At 49.0% G+C, this 17,138-nt stretch overlaps 2 non-coding genes and 1 pseudogene across 2 annotated transcripts; 1 reads left to right on the top strand and 2 right to left on the bottom strand.

The window, feature by feature from the left end:
• Nucleotides 1–8,446: 8,446 nt before the first annotated feature.
• On the top strand, nt 8,447–8,664 carry LOC127584798 (small nucleolar RNA U3). The gene has a single exon (XR_007958438.1). It is a non-coding gene; the product is annotated as a small nucleolar RNA U3 (small nucleolar RNA).
• Nucleotides 8,665–12,356: 3,692 nt separating this feature from the next.
• On the bottom strand, nt 12,357–12,500 carry LOC127584796 (uncharacterized; annotated as a pseudogene).
• A 1,522-nt stretch (nt 12,501–14,022) lies between these two features.
• On the bottom strand, nt 14,023–14,094 carry trnag-ucc (transfer RNA glycine (anticodon UCC)). The gene has a single exon. It is a non-coding gene; the product is annotated as a tRNA-Gly (tRNA).
• Between the last annotated feature and the right edge of the window lie 3,044 nt (nt 14,095–17,138).

Genomic DNA, 17,138 nt, shown 5'->3' with positions numbered 1-17,138 from the left:
AAGTTGGTGGTGAAAGAACAAACAGGGACAGTTTTAGACCAAGTGCTGAAGCTTCCATTTGGAGTAAAGGCAGAGTTACCCGGCAGAAATCATCATCAAAACTAGACTGGAAACACCTATTTGAAGGTAATTTAGAGCAATTGGAGACATTCGAATAAGAGACTTATCTCCTTTAGACGCAAATGCGCTCCCAATGTAGAGCCCACAAGGATGTCATTGAACAAAGTGCAGGTTAAACACAAGGAGAAGCTTTGTGGTCTTCTGGAAATAGGCAAGGGAGGGAACAGTTCTATTCTCCAAGGCTCTTTGCCTACAGGGCAACAGCTGGATTATTGGGTGTTGCTGATGTGGTGACATCACTTTAAAAGCAGAATAGTGCAGACCGTGAATCTGGAAGCCAGACACCAATGGTAAGTGAACAGTTGGGAAAATAGAGGGGCAGCATGAGATCAGTTACAGGGGTTACATTTTCATTAACAGCAGTTGGTGTGGAACTCCGGACGTAATGTTATGTCTGTTGAATTTATTTGAAAGTATTGACAAAGTAACAAGGACGCTGGACAAGTGTACTGCACGATGCAGTGTGCATTGATTTTGGCAAGTATTTCTGTGAGTCAGATTTATCTAGAAATTTAAAGCTCACAGGAGCCAAGATTATGTTAGATTAAAACTGTTTCAAATGGTAAAAGTCATTGGTAAAGTCGTGAGTGAAGTTTCTTTTTGAGATGAGGTTCTACAGGTCTCTGGACCAGACTCCTGGGCTTACGTGGATTAAATAATCAATTTAAACTTAATTTCGTTGCCAATATTAAGACATTTGCTGATCTACAACACTGAGGTAGAGCCAGGTTGCAGAATTACATTAAACTAGGGAATATATAATACAGGTAAAGCGAATGGAATTTGTCCCGTGAAAGCTGAAGTGACAAGTTTGGGAAGGGCAACCAGGGAGAGGTAATACAGGATAAATGTTCAGATACCAAGTAGAGAATGGATCTTGGAGTACATGCGGAAAATAGCTGAAGATAGCAGCAGAGGTAGATAAGGCAGTTAAGGATGCCCGCAGGGTAACCTTCTTAACTGGATAGATGATCCAGAAAATTTACACTGGAGATGTATAAACAATGTTAGGCCACAGCGGGAGGTCTTTCTGGTCACTACACCAGAGGAAGGAAGTGAGGATACCAGATGTGCAGAACACAGATTCGAGGATATTTCAGGAGATGGAGCAGTGCAGCTACAAGAAGCGGCTATCTTGTCCAGAGCAGATGTCTTTGAATGACGTAGAGTGATGTGCACAAAAATATGAGACGCCAAAGGCAGGTGAACTGAGAAAGGACCTATTTTGCTTTGCTGTTTCGGATATAACCTACAGACACATAATCTATTGGATGAGTGGGAAGCAGAGGAAACAAAAACACAATAACACGCAGTACGGTTCTGAACCCATTTCCTGAAAGGGTGAATGTATCAGAAACCCTCATCCTAGCTGAAGAGCCTCTAGATAAACAATTGAATATTTATAATTTGAGGGGTATTCCCTGACAACTAGAAGTGGAATTGTGCTAGAGTCCATCTTGAATGACATGGACACGATGGACAAATATCCTAATTATATCCTTGATTTCTGCTTCTGAGATCATCACAACACAGTGGAAAACTGACTGCAGATGTATTATCGTGGGCGATATCATGGGGTAACTCAGTCCCCAGGGAACAATGTCTGTAGATAGTGAGGGGCACGCGATTGTCTTTGGGAGGTACCGTATGGTAACTCAGTCCCCAATGAACACTGAAGGTAGGCGGTGAGACTCTCGATGGTCACGGAGAGATGCAATGAGGCATCCAAGTCCATTTTAGCACTGATTGAGGACAGTGGTGGACGCTCATTAGCAGAGAGAGAGAGAGAGTCTGTGGGGTATCTCAGTCCTCTAGGAACACTTGACTGCAGACGTGGGAGATTTTCAATGGTCAGTGAGAGATATCACGGATTATCTCAGTTCCCAGGGAAGATTGACACGATCTGGTGAAGGGCTTGTGCAATGGTCAATGGAATGTATCATGGAGTATTTAAGTTCCCAGTTAACCCTAACGTGTGTACAAAATTACAGGATAACCCATGGTCACAGATGATGCTTTTTCATAAGCATATGCAAGGCTGTCAGTCCCTGGTAACAAGGCGGATATCCCTGGGCCACCTCAACCAATTTCGCACTGTACTATGCTATTGGCTGTTTTGTTCCCCTTATGCCCGTCTCCTGTGTCAGCACTGCTGCAGCATAACCTTCCTATCTGTTAGACACATAGAGGTGAAAGACCTTTTCATAATCAGGCAAAGCTAGTGCTGGGGCTGACTGAAATTCCTGCTTAAGAGCGTTAAAGGCTATTTCTACCTCCTCATTCCATTGCAGAACACCCTCTGAATCCTCTGAATCTCCTTTAATTTCAATTAATTCCTTTCCTAACGTTGTTTTGTGAACACACCTCACATTGCGACAAGATGTGATCTGCCAAAGCCTGTAAATAGGGTGACCAGAAACCATCCTCATTTTTTATCTTTTTTATCACTTTCCCCCTTGAACAATGGTCCAGCCCATGTGCCTCTGAAATGAGGGTAGTCAACAAGGGAGTGGGTGCTACCAACAAACCGTCATCCGTGCTCCATAAGCCTTCCTGGTTCCGCTTGGCTCCTCCTTGTCTCCACATTGTTTGTTCTGCTAGAGTTGCCTTCTCTTGTATTTCAATTATATCCTCCATTACGGGTTCTGGGTTCAGACCTACCTGAGGTGCAATAACAGCCAAACAAAATCCAGAGGCTTTCCTGGCTGCTTCATCCACAGCCTGATTTCCCTATGTCACCATGTCATTTCCCTGCTTATGTGCCTGGCACTTTATAATAGCCAACTCTCTCGGTTTCATCATCGCTGTTATTAAATCTAGAATTTGCTGACAATGCTGTATAGGATCTCCATTGCTTTTCTTGAAACCTCTTTGTTTCCATACTGCTCCAAACAAATGACATACATCATGAGCATATGCTGAATCCGCAAAGATATCAACTTTCTCACCCTCCATCATCTCACATGCTGCTGTCAGAGCCTTAATCTCCGCTAATTGGGCTGAACAGGGTTGCGGACAAGCCTTCAACCTAATTGTTTCAAATTGAGACTGATCCTGTCGCACCACCGAGTAACCTGCATGATTCCCATTGTGGTCCTTATAACAGGAGCCATCTACAAACGAAATCTTTTTATCTTCATCATCCAACGGTTCTGACTGTAAGTCCTCTCTTGATCTGGCAAATATTATCGTTTCCCTCACACACTCATGGGGCTCTCTTTCATAACCCAGTGGAACATAATCAGCTATGTTACTTGCAGTACACCTTTGTATAGTTATGTCTGGAAATGTCAACAACATCCGAAACGCGACTACCCTAACTGGTGTCAGTACAAACTTTCCGTTTTCCAATAATTCTGCTACCTTATGATGAGTGATGCTTTTTCATAAGCATAGTGCAAGGCTGCCAGTCCCTGGTAACAAGGCTGATATCCCTGGGCCACCTCAACCAATTTCGCACTGTTTTGTTGTCCCTATGCCCGTCTCCTGTGTCAGCACTGCTGCAGCATAACCTTCCTGTCTGTTAGACACATAAGAGGTGAAAGACCTTTTCATAATCAGGCAAAGCTAGTGCTGGGGCTGACTGAAATTCCTGCTTAAGAGCGTTAAAGGCTGTTTCTACCTCCTCATTCCATTGCAGAACACCCTCTGAATCCTCTGAATCTCCTTTAATTTCAATTTTTACCAGATTCTTTGGATTGGAGAGACCCTTCGACAATCGTTTAACACTTCTGTGTCCCGGAGTCCTCCCACACCTAACAGAGGTTTTAGTCCGAATTAACAGCGAAAACGCTCACCTTTTTTCTGGGTCGTCACCCTTTACTCTGCTAGTCTTGTGGGGGTCCCCGAAGGACCGGGAAGTGTCCCTGATTTGTCGCTCTTTTCTTATGGGTCTCTTTCCGATCCTGCCGACTGCGCTAGATTTGTCGTGGATAACCGAGATTCGATATAACCAGGAGACGCAGAAGATTCTTCAAGAAATTAAACCTTTATTTGCAAACAAAGGCTGTGACGGTCAGAGATCGAGCCACTGATCGCCCCTGAACAAAGGCTTACAGCTCTTTTTATGGCCCCTTCCTAGTCCCGTTAGCACAATCAATCAAGTCAGTTTCAGCTATCTAATTACAGAGCCCTCGTTGCACTGCGTTCTGCCACAGTTGTTTTCACAAGTGCCTTTTTAATCTAATCACAACGTGCTCTAGTTATTTCTGCCATACAGACATCGGTATCGGCACAGGGTCACGCCTAGGTCACCATGCTCAGTTACCTGGGAGTTACCTTACTCTTCCCGCGCACGAGCTTTCCCTTCCCTTCGATGAAGGAGAAGGAGCCAGGGCCATCTTCGGCACAGAACAGATTATGAACAAACATGTGTGCAGTCTCTATTTCCTGTATATTCTATATATCCAGACGAGACCTTGAATTGACAAGGCACTAAAGGCAATGGACTGGGTACTGGTAATTAAGATTAGTCTATAATGGTACTTGATGGTCAGCATGGACATGATGGGCCGAAGGGCCTATTTCTGTGCTACACGAACCTGTCACTGCAGGAGAGCGGGTTAAAGTTCCTGCCGGAAGGAGGGGACTGAGGGGAGAGATCCCACAGGGTAAACACAGACGTGGGGGGTGGGGTTGGTGAATAGTCTGACGCCACTCCGTGTGAACACATAATCTGGGACATGTTGGGATGTGTCCTCGTTTGTTGTGGGAATCTGCGATAGAGTGAGAACAGAAGGCTGCACTGATCCGTTCGTTGATTTCCCGTGATAAAGTGAGGTAGGGAAATTCCATCCCTGATCCACTGACCAACTCAAAGCGAATAATAATATCATAACGCCAGCGACCGGGGTTCGATTCCCGTCGCTCTCTGTAAGGAGTTTGTATGTTCTCCCGCGTCTGCGTGGGTTTCCCTCCGGGTGCTCCAGTTTCCTCCCACATTGCAAAGACGCACGGGTAGGTTAATTTGGTTTTAAAGTGGGCGGCGCGGCTCGTTGGGCCGGAAGGGCCTGTTACCACGCTGTAAATAAAGTTAAAAAAAATAAAAAAATAATTAAAGAAAAATGTGGATAGGATCTCTCTTACACTCAACAAGAACCATCGAATTAAATGAATTGTGCACGATCTTAGCGGAGAAGGCCTCTCGGCCCCTTGAGTTCGGCACGCCTCATTTCTCAAGAGGTTCATATCCAGAAGCTTGGGTGTCCGAATTTTAAAAAAACTCTATGACCTGCGATGGCCGAGAATTGAACCCAGGTCAACTGCTTGGAAGGCAGCTGTGCTCACCACTATACCACATTCAGGTCCTGGACCGTGTCCAGTGTAATCTGACTCTCTGACTCAATCATCAGTTCCCCAGCTGCTTTCTGACAGATGAAAACGAAACAAAATACGACTTTCCATCCCGGTCACACTTGGAAGTGGTAACACCGGCTCCCCGTCGAGGAATTGAACCCCGCTCTCCCGTGGCACTGGCGGTCATTAAACTGACCCACGTGGGAGACTGAAAAATTCGCCCTTGCCGGTTCAGGTACAATGCCTCGGCGGGGCAGAGCGTAGGTCGGGGATCTGAACGGACAATCGATGATATCGGTAATTAGTAATGAGTGCAGACTACAGAGAATTTTCTCACCAGCAAACGTTCTGCGGACGTGTATCCTGTAATTGGGACATCACTGGCGCCCGTGCACCCGTGAGCAATGGGCGCACCTCAGCCCGGGAGAACAGCTCCCCCTCCTCCACACCACCCCCCCCCCCCCAACATAACAGGTTATTGATACCATCTGCTGTAAGTACAGAGGGGACGTTTCTTTCTCTATCTTCCTCGTGTCAATAATTCAACGCAGGCCATTAAAACACTAATCCTGTTTTGTCCTTAAGCTCTATCCCCGTCAAGTGTCTGAGAGGCTGTTACATAGGACCCGCCCTCTCAATGTCGAGTGGCTGCAAGACATCAGACTGCAGTCCTTCCCCACAGAGCCTTTGCGTCAGCTGCTCCAAGCTTCCGTGCATCCCTCGGCACGTCTTTCTGAAGCCTGGAATGTGCCAGTCAGCAGCATTCCCTCGCGGCAGCACCCGATGTCTGTCTGGGTGTGTCCGTGGGAGCAGCCCCAAGATCAGAGAGTTCTCCGTTACGCAGCTACCGGGAAGAATCTCGGGACGGACCTTTGCTTCCTTTTGTCGACCTTCTTGACAAACGCACAGTCCACGAGGAGTTGGACGATCGTCTCATCCGCGCCGCAGCCGTCCCGAGGGCAGCGGGCATTGGGAGTGAGACTCCAGTCGTGCAGGATGGATCTGATGGGATGGGTCCCTCTCACTGCCAAACAAAGAGGTCTTGGTAATGGTTGTCGTTGGTGTTGGTTTGTTATTGTCAACATGTACCAAGATACAGCGAAAAGCTTCTTTGCAAGTGTTCCCGGCAGATCACGCCAGACATAACTACATCAGGTTGTAGAAATAAACACAGAATGCAGAACAGAGAGTTACAGTTACAGAGAAGATGCAGTGCACGCAAACAAATAAAGTGCAACTGTGATAATATTGAGTGAACCGTCCGAGAGCTCTAAACTTAAGTCAAGACTTTAATTCTATCTGGCATAAGCATCTACGAGTACTCTCACCATAGGGAGATGATCAACCTGCTTTTCAAGGACTAGTTTACTTCACTACTTTAGTCCCTACGGAAAGGTCCAACTGTCGATATTCACTATTTCGAGCGGTGGGTCCCTCCTTCCAATCAAGGAGAAGATACTCCCAGCTAACGAAGCAGTTTAAACGCAGTTTATTTTATTTTAAGTGAGGCACGTTTAAGTCCAATAAGCAATTCTTAACAAGACTTGTAACTTACGAAGGATTCACAAACACAAGTACAATTCTTCCAAGCTAAAAAGTCAAACCAACAATTTGCAGACGAACAAGTCGTCCGTCGCAAAATCCAAACACTTAGGAATGAATTCTGGGTCTTCCTTTTGTAACCGCACCGCGCACCCTCCCCCCTTCTCTCTGTTATTCCTCCAACATTTATTCTGATTGTTTTGCCAGTCATCTCGTGAGACCTCATCTGCATGTGATGTTTACACAACTGCATTGATCAGGTCAGGTGGCTGAAGCTTTAGTTTAACATGTTGTTTCTTCTGACAGGTCGCCGTCTCAGTCAAGTCAACAAAAGGCGTTCTGAGCCTGGATGGTATTGTTTCGCAAGAAACTGGCTAAATAATACGAGTTAAAAAATAACAATGAACATCTTGACCCTTAGACAATTTCTGCTTTTTTTTTTGCAGAAGGGATTTTAGCTGAATAAGCAAACATTTCTTGATCTTTCGAAAGGAAATGCTGCTGTGCTGAAAAGCTGAGGAGAGCAATGAACATTTTCTGCGGTTTCTGCTGTTGTGCTAAAAAAACTGAGCTAAGCAGTTAACCCCATGGGGCCTGGAAAGTGAATATCCATCACACAACAGCAAGGTAGTTTGGAAGATCAAGAGTGCATCTTTAGGGTATGAGATATCCGTCCAAGCGTCTGATAACAGCGAGATAGAAGCTGTACTTGAGTCTGGTGCCACATGCTCTCAGGTTTTTGCATCTGTTGCCCGAGGCAGAGAGGAGAGGAGATAAACATCGGGGTGCAAGGGGTCCTTGATTACATTGGCTCCTTTATTCTGACATGAAACTTTCTCAAATAACTTTAACAGTCTGCTCGGGGAAATTTCTGGGCCCTGTGTAATAGCGTCTGAAACACTCTGTAGGTGTATTGTTTTAAACAGGAAACAGAGGAGCGCGGTTCAAACACTGACAGAGAAGGGATTGAATTGGTGGTATAATGAACGTGGAGAAACTGTTCCGGTGTATAACTGTATAAAAGTAAATCACTCGGGGAAAAGTTGTTGCTGCAATACCAGCTTTACCCAGTAGATGTCCCCGGCCGGAGATTGGAGCAACTTCCTCCCAACAGGAGCAGAAAGAATTTATTTATTTCACTGTCTGTACGTGATGAAATGAGAGAACGCGCGTCTCTTGCTTTTCCTGTCTGTTGAAAGATATTTATTTCCGGGAATTTACTGTGATACTTCCTGATCGAGGAGCAGATCGGTGCTTAAAGCTGGTTGCCAATTTATGCAAATATTCGTGCATTCTGGGTAATTTTACACAAAAGAAATTACGATTTTCTCCCTATTAACTCGTTCAGAAAAGATGAAAGGTGATTATTATAATATCATATTCCATTCCTTTTTTGGCTCTGTGAATAGCCGAGGAACGAGTCGCGGCCCAGCGTATGTTTAAGGTGTTTTGTTGTGGATGGAGAGCTGTGCAGCCCTAATTGCGGATTAAGACTATACTTTTAAGGATCATTTCTATAGTCTGTGACTAGAGAAATCGTGTGCTTAAAAAGTCCGGTCTTGCAACCACGATGACGAGCAGTGGCGTTTTCTCCTGAGCGCGAAGCGATCCGCAAGCTTTGTTTTACGCAACGGCTTGCGGGTATTGATGACCGTTCCCTTCTCCCAGTGCGGGAGTAGCGGAGGGAGGAAATGCTGTCTGAGTGGTTGATCTTTATTTTGGGGAAAAAAGAGAAATATTGCACTTAGAGATCGTGTTTCATTTATCTTCCACGTAAACCTAATTATTTAAATACACCTTGAGTGCTGAAAGTCGTCCCTGGATCTATCTTTATTTTGGGGGAAAAAAGAGAAATATTGCACTTAGAGATCGTGTTTCATTTATCTTCCACGTAAACCTAATTATTTAAATACACCTTGAGTGCTGAAAGTCGTCCCTGGATCTATTTGCTGCTGTGTTTGGCGAAGGGGTGGGCCCTTAGCCCCGCTCCTCCACTTCGGTAATCACCAGGTCTCTCGTCCCGTTCATCTGGGAGTCCAAGACTGAGCGAGTCCGACGGGTCAGTATGCAGAAGTCCAAGGACAATGAGGGCAAAAGTGTACCCAAGGCTGCCCTCATCCTGATGACAACCTTCGTGCACGACTGCATCAGGCTGTGTGTGGACCCGAAGTCCATGGCACCGTGTCACTACGTGCGAAGTATCTACTGACCCTGGGATACGTACAACGTCCCAGTCAGCTGGACGTTGCCACACTGCCTGTCCTTTGTGCCAATGTTTTTCCAAGCAAACACCTCTGAGCATGTCCATGAGGCAGTGGTCAGCACGGAACGTCCCGCAAGGGACTCGATGAATATTATCTGGTGGTTCCCTGAGCAAACTGCCCAAAACATCTGGCAAAATGGCTCTTTGCCAGAATTCACCAACACGCTCCGAGACCTCACGGTGAGAGGGGTCCGCACAGTCAAGTCCGTCCTATAGAGAGGAAAGATCATCCCCAACGCACGCTGTCCTCGGGCCGGCTCCAGTGGGGAAGAATGGTCACCCACCCCTTTGCAGACGGTTGGTTTGATAACAATGAAATGTTGAATCACCTCAGGGGGCTACATGAGTGGCAATGGTGTTATGGTTGTAAAAAAAATACGGTAACATTACTGAATGCATTGATAACGAATTCATAACCAAAAAAACACAAATTATGAATAAAGTGCAGTAAAGATATTAGTGTCTGCAACCACGAGGAGGTGTTGAGCCGTTTTCTCCTGAGCGGGAAACGGTCTGTCCGTGTTGCTTTATACAAGGACTTAGAGACATTGAGTTGCTGGTATTTCTTGACATGGAGATGGATCTCTGTATTGATCAGGACCGGTACCGCACATCTTTCCAACTGCTGCATCCCGCTAATTCCCGACTGGAAACTCTCAAATGGCCTCATTACTGATCTGCAAGTTTCACTCATTGGCTCCGATCCCGAACCTGTGGGTCCAGAGTGTGTGAGGAGCAGTGAGATCACCTCTCGCTCACAACCCCAGAGAGTGTCGGCCCACCTTGCTAAACCTCTCCTCACAGGACAGACCCGGTAAACCATTGCTGCACTCCCTCAGTCACATGGGTGTCCTTCCTCAGGTAGGGGCCGCACCTGTACACAGGAGGCCGGGAGTCTTTGGAACTCCCTTCCTCATAGGGCGCTGGAAGCAGAGTCTGTCAGTATTTTAAAGGCAAAGGTGAATAAATAGTTAATCAGCAAAGTGTGAGTCGTCACCGGCGGAGGCGGGGATCTAGTGAGATCAGTCGTGGTCTCAAGGAATGGAGGAGCTGTCCAGATGGGCTGAGTGGCCTACTCCTGCTCCTGATTCGTATGTCCCAATATTACGGTCCCGTCTCACGGGGGACCTGTATAATTCCAGTGAGACGTGTTTGCTCCGATACCAAAATTCTCTGCAATAAAGACAGACGTACCGTTTGCATTCCTGCTTGCTCACCGACCCTGCATGTTAATGACCAGTGTTTTGTGTACAAGGACACCCGGGATCTTCAGGACACCAACACCATTCGATAGCGCACCATTAAATAAAATCCTGTTTCTGAAGAACCTCACATTACTTCCCATCCGCCGTACTGTCGCCCATTCCCTTCGCCTGTCGATATCCCCCTGACGCCTCTCCGTATCCTCTCCACAACCCGCACTGACACCCAGTTTTGTGTCATCAGCAAACCGGGATATATTGTCCGTGAAAGTCAAACAAACTGCAGATGCTGGAAATCTGAAGCAAGAGCATAAAATGCTGAAACGCTCAGCAGGTCGCTCAGCATCAGCGTTACCTCTGTTTCTCTCTCCGCAGATGCTGTTCATATTGTCGGTGACACATGATTCAAATCATCGATGCAGGTTGTGAAAAGCCGGGTCCCAGCACCGGTTCCTGGTCACCGCCTCCCAACCCGGGATCGGCCCATTTATTCCCGCTTCCTTCAGAGTGTCTGTGGCGCAATCGGTCAGTGCGTTCCGCTGTTAACCAGTAGGTTGGTGATTCCAGCCCACCCAGGGACGCTGGTGAGCCGGCAGCTTTTGCTGAGCGTGTCATTGTCAGCTGAGTAAAACTGCGTTGTCCGGAGGCGGCCGCTCCCTGCTGCTGCCTCACTGGGCTCAGTGGGAGCTTCCTGCGGGGTGTCACGTCTGGAGTCCGGATGTTTCGCTTCCATTTCACCGGGATGTGAGAGTTCCGTAAAACAATGTCCCTGGAACTTATTGGGTCTAATGTTGCGCTTCATTAGTTTGTTGTCTGGGCTTTGATCATTCATTGCGACTCTGAATAATATCTGACGTTATCCAGAGAGAGGTTGAAAGATGGAACAGAGAAATGAATTTGGATGACCAACCATGAATTTACTGAACGGGGAGCAGACACGAGGGGCCGAACGGCCTGAGCCAGCTGCTATCAGTTATGTTTCAATGGCAATGATTGATGCCCAACGGGAGAAACCCGGGGGCCGCCGCGGGGGGTGGGTGTGGTGAGAATCTTGCTCCTAAGCTACCACGACAAACCATCTGCTGCAGGAACTCAGCGGGTCGAGCAGCGCCTGTGTGGGAAAGGAATTGTCGATTCCAGTCAAATCTCTATATCAAGTCCCCACGTCAGTCCTGATGCAGGGTTTCGACCTAATACGGCGACAATTCCTTTCCTCCCACAGATGCTGCTCGACCGCTAAGTTCCTCCAGCAGGTTGTTCGCTGCTCCAGATTCCAGCATCCCCAGTCGCTTGTCTGTCAAAAACTGCTCCATTGTATCGGGGATGTAGCTCAGCGGGAGAGCGCATGCTTTGCATATATGAGGTCCCGCGTTCAATCCCCGGCATCTCCACGTTGGTGATATTGAATTTTGAACAATGCGCGGAAATTGCTCCTGGAGAAACGCGACGCTGCCCCGAGCCCCAGAGAGCTGGGAAAGTGACATCTAACAGGGATAATTCACTACCAATCTTTCGGCCATCTCCCAGATATCCCCCTCTTTGGTCAGTACCATCCTTTTATTCAGTTTCGGGATCTGAGCCTTACTGGCAAAGACACGGGGTAAGGGGTAAGTATCCCCGAGAATGAAGAACGGTCGCTTTGTGCCGGAGTGAAGCGCCTGGCTCGGGCACGGGCGGGATAACAACCCGCCGGCCTGTTACTGAACCGTGCCATGTGGGAGAGTCAGTAACTCGCCCTTGCTGGATCACGTGCAAAGCCTCGGCGGGGCAGAGCGCAGGTCTGGGGTCTGAGCGGACAACAGATTGTGCAGGTATTATTCGGAGAGGCGGAGGCGATAGAATTGACGCGACAGGCGGCAGCATCAGTCCCGTTCTGAACGTTGAATGTCTCCGTTACCACAGGTGACAACGGACAGAACAAGCCGAATGAAGATCAGGGAGAGGGCGAACACAGTCCCCACCACCACACATCTTACAGTCGAGTGTCCCACATTTGGGACATGGCAGGCGTCAGCACACCCGGAGTGCAGTGGGAAAGCCTCAGCCCCATCCCCGTCACTCCCCTGCCAGATCAGTACACTGGACACTACGGCACCCCGCTACTCCCCACCTGTCACTGCCCGGTCCGCCCGCGTTGCTCTGGGAATTAGAGCCGTCGTTAATTCGCCGACCGTTATATCCGGAACATGGAACACACACAGGGGAAGATAAACAGAATGTCCGACTGCAGGGCCGCAGTAACAGGGTCAATGAAATAATGTCAAACACAGTCATTGCTGAAATGTCGGGAACGAGGTATCCGACCGGGAGAGAGCACAGACAGCACAGGGATAGTGACCGGATGGGGCAGGGAGTCAGGAACAGGGAAAGGAAGACAGAGAGACAGGGGAAGAGAGACAGAAGGGAAATGTCAGGAAAGAAAGTCAGCGAGGGAAAAGAAACGACACATACAAACGATGGCAGGGAAGGCGGAACATTCACGGCGCAGCCACATAACACAGTGTTTACCCAACAGCAGAGTCACGCAGCGGCAGCATGCAGGGCCCATGACCCAGAGGTCCATGGATGGAAACCGCTCTCTGCTATTTATCTCGTCGGAAACAGCAATTTACCAAGAAAGAGAGAATCCAAATTTCTTACACACAGACACAAAAGAAGGGAAACAAAACAAAGAGATCCGGGCTGGTCAGCCATAAAAAATGGGACATTCCCATTGAACAGAGGGAGTGACGGAGGCCCTAAATGGACAGGAGGGGGTGCGGGGGATTATCACCAGGGTGTTGTCTGAGGTGGAGCGCTTCAGTTAGACTGGGGGTGTTTTTCCATGGAGCGGAGGAGGGTGACGGGGACCTTGGAGAGTTATCTCATACTATTAGGGGCGGAGAGAGTGGGAAACGGTTCCCCGTACGTGACGTGTCTGCAACCGGAGGGCATCAGACGAAGAACTTTCTCACGACGTGGTTGGTTAGGATCTGGAGCCCACCCGCTGAGTGGTTGCTGGAGGCAGGGACTCTCACGGTGTTTGACAACTATCCAGATAAACCCTGGAATCGCCAAGGCACTGAAGGCAACAGACTAAGTGCTGGTAGGTGAGATTTTTCTAGATTGGTATTTGATGGTGAGCATGGACATGATCGGCCGAAAGGCCTGTTTCTGTGCTGCATGACCCTGTGACTCTATATTACATCTGTGGGTGGGGAAGAGCGGGTTAAAGTTCCTCTGGGAACGGAGGGAGAGTGAAGGGAGAGATCCCACAGGGTGAAGACAGACAGAGAGCGGGGGTGAACACACTGACGTCACTCGCTGTGAACACGTCACCTGGGACATGCTGGGATGTGTCCTCTGTTGTAGGAATCTGGGACAGAGTGAAGGCAGGAAGCTGCACTGATCCGTTCATCGATTACCTGGGCAAAGGGGAGGGACGGGAATTCCTTCCCTGGTCCGCTGACCTGCCCACAGTGAACAATAATTAATGAAACAGCGATGGGATCTCCCTTACACTCACTGATCGAACTCAATGAATCCAGGAAGCCGCACGCGGGTTAGCAGCAGCAGACCGCTCGGCCCCTCGTGTTCTGCGGAGATTAAAAATCGACAACCTGCGATGGCCGGGCATCGAACCCGGGTCAACTGCTTGGAAGGCAGCTATGCTCACCACTATACAACCATCGCTCCGTGATGCTGTAGGAGATGCGGGTACTGAACCGTTTCCAGTGCTGTTTGATTCTGTGACTCGATCACCAGTCCCCGATCTGCATTGGGACGGGTCATTCCTCACTCTGCTCCGTCCAGTTGATGTCGCCACCCTGCAGCAGACCGGAGTCAAACAACACCCAGTGATTATTCACCCAGGATCGGACTAAAGTTAGAGTCGATTCCTGAGATAGTCGATTGGCTACAAATGATTTCCTGTCTCAATCATCACACAACTAGGAAAAATAAATCACAATTAGAAATGTCCTTTGCAACCACACGCAGACCCTAATGGGAGTCCCACCTCCGGCCAGTCCTTGAAAACAATCAGTGACTGAATCGCGGAAAATCCTGAGACGCCTCCAGTCTCACAGTGAGGTGGATGTATGAAAGATGCCGGCTAACAGACAACGAACAAACACGGGGATAATCCTGTGGACCCTCCGGTCCACTAACATCGGCATGATAGATCACATACTCCTGGCGGTTCCTCGTTAGTATCGTGGTTGGTATACCCGCCTGTCACGCGGGAGACCGCCGTTCATTTCCCCAACGTGAAGGCGGTTTTTCTACATTCAAAGTTAACTGGAAATACAACGGAATTTTTGAATAATAAAATGTAAAAGCAACAAAGAGTTTGGTGTCGCAGTGATCAGTTCATATTATATCCGGAATGTGGAACAGGCCGGTCTGCAGTGAGCCCGGGGCGGGAGGGTCTCCCGAGAAGGACTTTGTGTTCCGCCTCAGGAACAGCCAAAGCATTTTGCAGAGAACGATCCCAAGTGGACATGTTTTACGGCGGAGGGTCCCGGGTGTAAAGCCGCCCTGTCCCTCTCCCAGCCCCGGACCCTTCGCTCACACTATGATCAAAGTGAACTGGGGAAAGGTCCGTCTGCGCTTCGCTCTGTGACGTCAGACGGACATGAGCGCATGCGCCATGTAGCTCCGCCCCGGCCCTGATTGACAGCGGGCGGCAGTGCACATGCGCCGTGTGCTGCAGCTCCGTATGTGAGCACCATTCGCTCAGCGAGCGGCGGGAGCGGGTTTAAAGCAGGCGGGAATGGAGAGCTCCCGGGCCCGGGGGCAGGGCGCTGACAGCAGCCTCCTTCCAGCAGCACATCGCTCTGGGAGTCGTTCCGCAGATGGGCTCAGGGATCGGCATGGAGTCCGGACCCGGGGCAGTGGAGGCGGCGGCTGGGGCGGATGAGGCGGAATGGAGCAATGACTGGGCCCGGAGCATGAAGTGAGTGGGCAGGGCGGAGGAGGTGGAGTGGGAGGAGCTGCAGGGGATGGTCACTGCTGCTTCCTCTCCCCAGACCAGGAGGGAAAGTCGTTGGTTTAGTTACAGTCTCCCCGTGTGTGTTGTTACTGGACAGTGAGCAGTGGACACAGAGCCGGACACTCAGGGTGGGGGCAGTTTTACAAAGACCGTCAGTTGCAGGCTCCTGGTGACAAGTGTGGGGGACACAGTTTAAACAGCAGCGGTTTGGCTCCAGTTGAGCGGCGAGTCCCACGAGAGAGGTGAGTGGAAATGCGAGCTGTGTAAATCTCCCTGCTCCATGGGCTCCACGCTCCATTCCCGGATCCGTGCCGGGATGTGGCGGTGTGTGTGTGTCCTTCACTTGTTGTGGAGCTGCCGCTCTCTGCCAGTCGGCAGAAGCTGAGAGCTGCAGCCCTGCAGCGGCCTCACACACTGGCACTGGCTGCACCGGGCGCTTCACACAGCCGTCTGCCTTTGAACTCTCCCTCACTGATCCCGTTTCCTTTTCCTTCCCACAGGGAGAGACTTCAATCAACTCTGAAGTTCCCTCCTCCCGAGGCACAAGGAACGGGGCAGCCGCTCCGTCTCTCACACAGAAGGTACGTTACAGAGCACAGAGACACTGACAGCTCATCAGTTCCACGGTGTCAGACAGCAGAGACATTCAGTCCCACACTGAGCCTAAGACCCAGACACACATTTCCATCTGCATGTGGAATCATAAGCTATGGGTGAGGCCCTGAACACATTTTTCACTTTATTTACTGTGGAAAAGGACATGAATACCAGGGAATTCAGGATAGCGATGTCTTGAAGAGAGACCACCTGACAGTGGAGGAGGTGCTGGAGGCCTTAAAATGCACAAAGGTAGATATGGCTCTGAGGCCTGACCAAGTGTATCCTGGGACATTGTGGGAAGGTCTGGAAGACATTGTGTGGCCCCTTGTGGAGGTACTTGTATCATGGATAGCCATGGGTGAGGGGCCGGAAGACTGGAGGGTGGCTCATGTTGTGCTGTAATTTAAGAAGGGCTGCAAGGAAAAGTCTGGGAGCTACAGACTGGTGGGGCTAACGTCAGTGGTGGGACAGTAATTGGAGGGGGTTCTGAGAGACAGGATCTACCTGCACTGGGAAAGGCAAGAACTGATTATGGATGGTCAGCATGGCTCTGTCTGTGGGAATTGTGTCTCTTAAATCTATTGGAGTTCTTTTTCTGAAGAGGCAACCAAGAGGATAGATGAGGGAAGTGTGATAGACGTTGTCTACATGGACTTCAGCAAGGCCTTGGACAAGGTCCCACATGGTTGGCTAGTCTGGAAAGTTAGATCACATGGGATCCAGGGTGAGCTGGTTAAATGGACACAATGTTGGCTTAATGGTAGGGGACCTAAGGTAATTTTTCAGCCTGGAGACCTGTGACCAGAAGTGCACTACAGGGATCAGTGCTGGGTCTGCTGCTGTTTATATCGGAATCATTTATATGAAAGATTTGGATGAGACTGTAGGTGGCATGGGCAGTGAGTTTGTAGATGATACTAAACTGGGTGGTATAGTGGAGAGTAAAGAAATTTATCTAAGATTATAAAGGGATCCTGATCAACTAGGTCAGTGGGCCAAGGAACGGCAGATAAACCCGAGATGTTGCATCTTGGTAAGACAAACCAGGGCAGGGCTGACACAGTAAGTGGTTGGGCTCTGGGAGTGTTGTAGAACAGAGAGACCTCAGGGTGCAGGTACCTCCTTCCTTCAAAGTGACAACACA

This window comes from Pristis pectinata, chromosome 30 (genome assembly GCF_009764475.1).
Source record: "Pristis pectinata isolate sPriPec2 chromosome 30, sPriPec2.1.pri, whole genome shotgun sequence".
In the NCBI taxonomy this organism is placed as follows: Eukaryota; Metazoa; Chordata; class Chondrichthyes; order Rhinopristiformes; family Pristidae; genus Pristis; species Pristis pectinata.
This window is presented reverse-complemented; position numbering and strand designations above follow the sequence as displayed.